This window comes from Amblyomma mixtum, chromosome 7 (genome assembly GCF_055824585.1).
Source record: "Amblyomma mixtum isolate Tamu chromosome 7, ASM5582458v1, whole genome shotgun sequence".
In the NCBI taxonomy this organism is placed as follows: Eukaryota; Metazoa; Arthropoda; class Arachnida; order Ixodida; family Ixodidae; genus Amblyomma; species Amblyomma mixtum.
The window spans coordinates 114,755,368-114,762,133 of record NC_143018.1 but is presented as its reverse complement, the minus strand read 5'-3'; positions in this window follow the sequence as shown (position 1 = coordinate 114,762,133).

Genomic DNA, 6,766 nt, shown 5'->3' with positions numbered 1-6,766 from the left:
CCGCTAGAGCTACGGCAGCTTCCTCCCCATCCGTTACCGTACAGTTCCTTAATGTCGCGCTGCTAATTGGTTCCCCCATGTGGTCTACCACTGCTGCCGCGACTCGGAACTTTCTGGTCCTGTGGTCCCATGGATAGAGGGCCGCGTCTCTGTATACTGTGTTTTCCATTGTGGCTAGGTTCCGCTGCACATAGACTGCCCTGGCCTGCCTTCTAGTGGCATGGAGGTTGGGATCCATGTTTCTCGGCAAAGGGCTGATGTCCAGTGTCTGGCGGACCTCGTCTGGAATGCTAGCTGTTCTATCTACGATCCCTTCTACGTTGTGGCCTAATCTCTTTAGGAGCTTGCGGCCGGTGGCTGTCTGCTGGAGCCTGGCTATTTGCGCACTTAGCTGGGCTTCCGTTTAGGCCCATTTGAGACTTTCCACAATTTATACATACTACACAAGATGTTCCCTGCACAATACAGGGACACATGTCCGTGGTGCAGAGTAACCCCCACGCTATATCACATCGCATGGGAATGCGAACGTATCAGAGCATTTCACAAGCTAAATAACCCGAGTGCGGAACAATGGGAGGGCCTGCTGACCAGCAGCAGGCTCACGGCCCAAAGGGCACTGGTGCAGCACGCCTGCGAAATAGCAAGACTCAACGGTGCCCTGGAATAGGGGCGCCGACCTTGCGAAGAGGCAAGTGATTTGGTGAGGAGTGGGCACGCGTCAGAGAAAGCAGGCGAAGTCGAGAAGCGTTGATGCGGTGCAGGAGGAGCAGGGCAGTAAACGCTGATGGCGCTGGCACAGAGCTGCGTAACGCTTCGCTGTACGCCATGCGAAGGCGGCGCCTGAGGACAGGACATTGGCTGCATCGCTCGACGGACTTCGTCACAAACGACATCCGAGATCGCTCCGACAACGGGGCGTTGCTCGATAGGGTGAAGCTTTTGTAGGTCTTCGCGCCCAATGCTCATGACAAGCTGACGGAGCGCATCTCTCGGTGCCAGGCAGCGTCATGTGGGCGTCCATCGCTGTTATATTCTCACGACGGCCCTAATGCGTAAGCCTCTGCTGCACGGCGTCCATCATGCTTGCCGCATCCCGAGCAGAGTCGATTACAGTGCTAGGATGGTCATGCACGAGTATTTAAAAATATTAAGAAAAGCTGCTCTTTGATTCCTTGGATAAGGTGACGTACAGCCTTTGTCAAAAGTTTAGAGCCCAGGGGGTTTGCTTCTGGACTATATTGCTTTGCTCGTAATGCGTCCTCAGCGTACCAAATCTTCTGAAGGTAAGAAGATTTTTGGTCATTTTCCTTCCGATGCGTAGGACTTCCATTAGTGCTACAGGAGCGCCACAATAGTCCTTAGAAGCAAACCCCCTGGGCTCTGAACTTTTGACAAAGGCTGTACCTTCATCGCTTCAGACATGGAAGGAGCTGCGTGGTTGAAGAGCCGCGTCATGTGTTCTACAAACGTGGCGACGCTCTAACTTGGCCGCTGCGATAGGGACTGCAGGGTAAGCTCAGCTGGCTCTTTCCGTTCATTACTACCGAAGGTGTCCCATAACTCTCACCGGAAATCTCGCTAAGTGGTGATGGCGGACTCGTGGTTTTCAAACAACCTCTTGGCGGCATCTTTGAGGCCAAATTACACATACCGTAGCTTGCGGTCCTCGTCCCGGAGTTTAAACGCTGCAGCCCGCTTGAAGCTAGCCAACCAGTCCTCCACGTTTTCCAACTTGTCACCATGGAACGGCTTGGGAGTGCGTGGGCCATTGAGAAGCAGCGGTGGGGAACTAACCCAATTCACGGTGGTCTGGCTTGCCACAATGGACGCCATTGTGCGGGGTTGCGTCGTCAGAGGTCAGAACTCCGGATCCAAGCCTCGGAAGTGGCCGCTTGCTTTTTTGAAAGCTGTGTCCACGGGGTGTAGCTAGGCGTCGAAAGCCTCCTGAGCTCTTCGCACATCAGGAAGTCACCCAGCACTTGCGCCACAATGTCACACACAGCCGGAAGAGCTTTAGCAGAAAGGGCAGAAGGGCACATCAGGACTTGCACACTCAGCCAGCCCACGCCGAGCAGGCGAAGATGAGGAAGACCATGGGGTGCTGTCGCGCCACACGACAGCGCCAGCAAATGGCCAACACTGTGGCAATATGTAAAACGCAAGAGCTGACTTCTGCTGAATAGTAACCGCCTATATGTGGTATTTGGTAAATTTTAATAATGCTCATGTAGAGTTATCATGGAAATTAACCTACTTTGGTTTGGTGGTTTATGGGGTTTAACGTCCCAAAGCGACTAAGGCTATGAGAGACGCCGTAGTGAAGGGCTCCTGAAATTTCGACCACCTGGGGTTCTTTAACCTGCACTGACATCGCACAGTAGACGGGTCTCTAGAAATTCTCCTCCAAAGAAATTCAACCGCTGCGGCCGGGATCGAACCGCGTCTTTCGGGTCAGCAGCCGAGCACCATAACCACTGAGCCACCGCGGCGGCTGAACCTACTTTCCATCCTACAGAAAGGTGGGAACGCTGGCGAAATGGCAGGCATTCAGTAGGCTAAAGCGCCACAATACAGAAACACATTATAAAGAAAGGGCAATACGAAGCCTGAAGATGCACCACTCAGCATGCGGCGCTCTCAGCCGCATGCACCCAATCAAAGAGCTGTGAAAAACACAACCAGAGTTTTCCTGCTAAGTACAAGGGAGTGTAGGGCAGAATTGTTTTTGCGGAAGAAGACACTTCAAGATTATAATCATATTCATGGAGTAAGCATAGAACACTGGTACGAAAACACCGCCTACCAGCCGTTGCCCTCTGCTATAAAAAAATGACAGTTTAATCGCAGGGCGATTCACTTTCATTGCAATATAAGAAAAACTCCCTCTTAGGAACAAGGTTACTCTCACTTTCAGGCACTTGCGGCTTGCACTCCCAGGAAACTTTCGAAACTTTTCGACCGTGTGGTGGTAGGTACTGGCTCTCGAAGGAGAAGCCCTCGGCTCAACGTGGCAAGCTCAGCCAGAAACAATCTACCAAGAGGCAAATGGGGTGGTCGTTTTCGGCCCAGCTTCCACTGGTCGCAAGCCGTAGAATGTGTCGCAGCCAAACGCTCACAAACAAAATAAGCTTTATGTGGCAAAATGGCGATGCAGGGGAGTTTCTAATCTTTCGTAAGAAGAAGTGGAAAGTGAGCTACAAAACAGGGCAACACGTGCAGAGCAGCTCATTTCAGACCTTACAATACAAGAGATGTCTTACACCTAAAGTTCACTAACACAGGAGAGAGGCAAGCAAAACGGAACAACTTTTTTCACCGGGCAATGCGGCAGTCCGACGAAGGTTGACGATCCCCAGTGACCTAGACTGGCGCGCACTCCCTCGCAGGTCCGTGCCTGGGCGGCAGCGTTGTTCCGAGGGATCCGTGGAGGCGCGCTTTTCCGAAGCTTAAACAGTGGCACGGACTGACAGTGCTCGGCATCCTTCATATATAGGCGCGCGGAGCGTTTGTTCTTTTCTTCGTGCCAAGGCGGGCGTGCTCATACACGCAGTATTAACAGTAGAACTGCTATGTCAACCTCGCGCCGGGAGCGTGTCGTCATTGGTCAGGCACGGAGAGTGGTCTCCAGATATTTCGAGTCGTTTATTTGCGAATCGAGGCCACCGCCATGCGAGCAAAATAGAGAGCGGATTATTCAGCACGCACAATGTTGCGCGCTCTAAATCGGCAACCGGGGTACTTTTCTCAAACGTCCTAGAATCATACATGACGCGCGCGGGCGAGATTCCATCCGCCCCATGCCGGCTTCATGAATGTGCTCCGAATTTTGTGATATTTGCACATCATTCGCTGAAAGCTTTCACTGTTATGCGACTTTTAAAGCTTGAATTGTATTTATCTAAAATTCTAAACAAGATAAAAGCAGAAAACTGAGCTTAAAAACATGACCACGATGCCATGAGGAAGATTTTAAAGTTTTCTGTCAGAGTGGCACGCCGCTGTGAGCATTGTACTTCACAGTCTTGAGCAGGACTGGTACCAGCGCCGGCGGAAGCATACATACCTTTTCCTACTCCTTAAACCACTCTCGTCATGAAAAAAAGCATGAAGGAAAGCTTGAGGACGAATCTTCGCGAGATTATTTTGTATATTTCCCTTCTTTATTTCTTTTTTGTCACAGCTCACCCCCTCTTTCAAAACACAGCCTCTGACTGATGCCGCTGATGATGTGCTGGGGCTGATGACGTGATGCTTTCTGATGCCCTCTCCTGAAAGGGAGAAAATTACGTGGGCGGATGAGATTAAGAAGTTTGTGGGGATGCGGTGCCGCGCCTAGCGCACGACATGGTTAATTGGAGGTAATGAAAGAGGCATTTTCTTTGCAGCGGCCTTACTGACGCTTTTGGTGATAATAACTGTAAGGTATCGGTAGTGCACGCGGGGTCATTGGGGCCGGTCATTCTTTCTCAGCACCCCGCCGCTGCCGTCTTCAATGGAACCCCCCCCCCCCCCGCGATCTGAATCGGCGGTGGGGTGCGCTCGAGAGCGAAGCTCCGTTCTCGGAACGCGGCCGCTCGCGACGGCGCCGGGACGTACCCGCGGTGCCGATTCACGCTGGCTAGGCAAAAGAGCGGTGACAGCCTGGGGCTGAATGGCCGCCACAAGACGACACCCCCCCCCCCCCCCCCCTTGTCTTTATCCCCTCGTCATAACGGACACCAGCCGAGGCACGTAACTCGCGACGAACTTCTCGTTCGAAAAGTCGGCAGAATACCTGAAGATTAAGCACTGCCGGACGGAATGGTGATAGGGCCCCGTTGACGAGGGGGGCAATAGAGATGAGGAATAGCCGGCGAAAGCGCGGCTAGCCGGGAAGAACGAAGGCCTGAGATGGGTGACTCTACTGACCGGGTGTCGGTGAGACGCCGACTAAATGCCTTGGGAAGGCTAAGTCGCCTTGGAACGCAGGTCCGAGCTCGCAGTGGCAGTTACAGCGGTAAAGTAGAGGGTCATCGGAAGAAACCGATCGCACGTGCTGACACTACTGGGTGTTTGCGTTTAGTTTTTCTTTTATTTTTGCGAGTGAAAGGATGTTTCTCCTGGCACGTGCTGACACGACTTTGTGTTTGTGTTTGTTTTTATTTTGATTGTGTGGTGGAGAGGGTGATTTACCCTACCGAAGCTGGAGGGCTGGCCAGGTTCTCGATAAACCAATCATGTGAACAGTGTAGCATGATTGGAGGTTATCGAATTTGGGCCGGGCCTTTCGGCCTTTAAAACCGGGCCCCGGAGCCAGAAAAAGGGTTCTGTGCTAAGGTCAGGTGCTATGCATCTTCGGCTATGCCGAGTAGGGGCCTCCCCTAGTGTTAGCCAGTTCCTCTTTTTGTTGTTTTCTCTTTTTGCCGTTTAATTTATCTCTAGTGCATAAATTTGGATGTCATGTAAATATCTGTATATAAAACTTCAAGCTCTCCCTTTATCCCAGCATCTCAACTCATCGCAAGACCGTCACTGACGGGGCACCCCTGGTGCGAAGAAAAGCTTCAGTCTTCCAAGTGAACAAACCGTCTCTGGCGGGGCACCGATGGTGCGAGGAAGGAAGAGAACCTGAACTTTAGAATGTTAATCTAAGTTTACTTCGTATCGCATTAGACATTTGTGTGTGACTGCCATCGCTGCGCTTGCCGGAAACAAGCGCCGCTATACATGCTTCCTTCGAAAAAGAAAATTTGCCAAATGTGCCACGGCAAGCGCAACTGTTTCTGTTATTGAATTAAACTCTTATTATGTTACCTTTCAGAGACGACCCCCCAAACACGTAAGAGCTCGGCAGCTTAGCGCTGTGCACCGTGCTTACCTTGCTTAAAAACTGAGATCAGTAGCCTGTAATTTTTAATTCGCCTTTTCTGGGTGTTAAGTTCATGACGACATTTGAGAGACGGTACTGTCCGAAGAAGTTTGACAAATAGCCTTGGTCGCGTGCTTATTCTATGCGCGTTACTGGAATGTACAGGAGAGAAAAATTTTGAATGCGATGATTGTTGAATGCCATGTAAACCATTATTTTGCAATTGTGAGCTCAAAGAATGCTTTGTTTGTTAAGTAGCTTCGCCAATATTATATTTTCTTTGACGCAAACTGTGTCGGGAACTGCAGTTAACTTCCGCATATTACTCTGACTAGATGTTCAAGGATGAAAACAGCTATATACAGGTACGAGCACACGAAACTACTCGCATCCATATTTGAGGTGACAGCAGCATCAAGGTTTTTCACAGATGCGCAGTGCGTGCAGAACTCTTGTACAACGTGTGCGGTAAGTGACCTAATAAAAGTGTAGAAGTTTTCTGTATTCACTCCGGTTTCAGGATAGATGCAGAAGTTAAAGTAAATTTCTTATCTGAATTTTAAATATTACCCCCAGTGTACGCGTATTCTTCTGAGTTTGTCTTTTCTAATTAATGACGACACCTCGAAGCGTGTTCTTTGCAGAGCGCGCACTTGATGCCTTTGAATCCTGCTTACAAAATTAACCGAAATTAATGCAGAAATTTAAGCTCCTTCATAAGAGGTGTGAAAAAGATCCACGGTGCTTTACTGCTATATAGCACATCGCTGTTCGTTGTTCCTTTCAAACGTATCTCTTGACTAATGCACGAGGTACAATGAAATATATGGCCAAAAAACTACTTTCTAGGATAGCCGGCTGGACCAGGTGTTTGTTTTTCTGTGCGGCAAAGCACTGATACATGCAACCACGTTT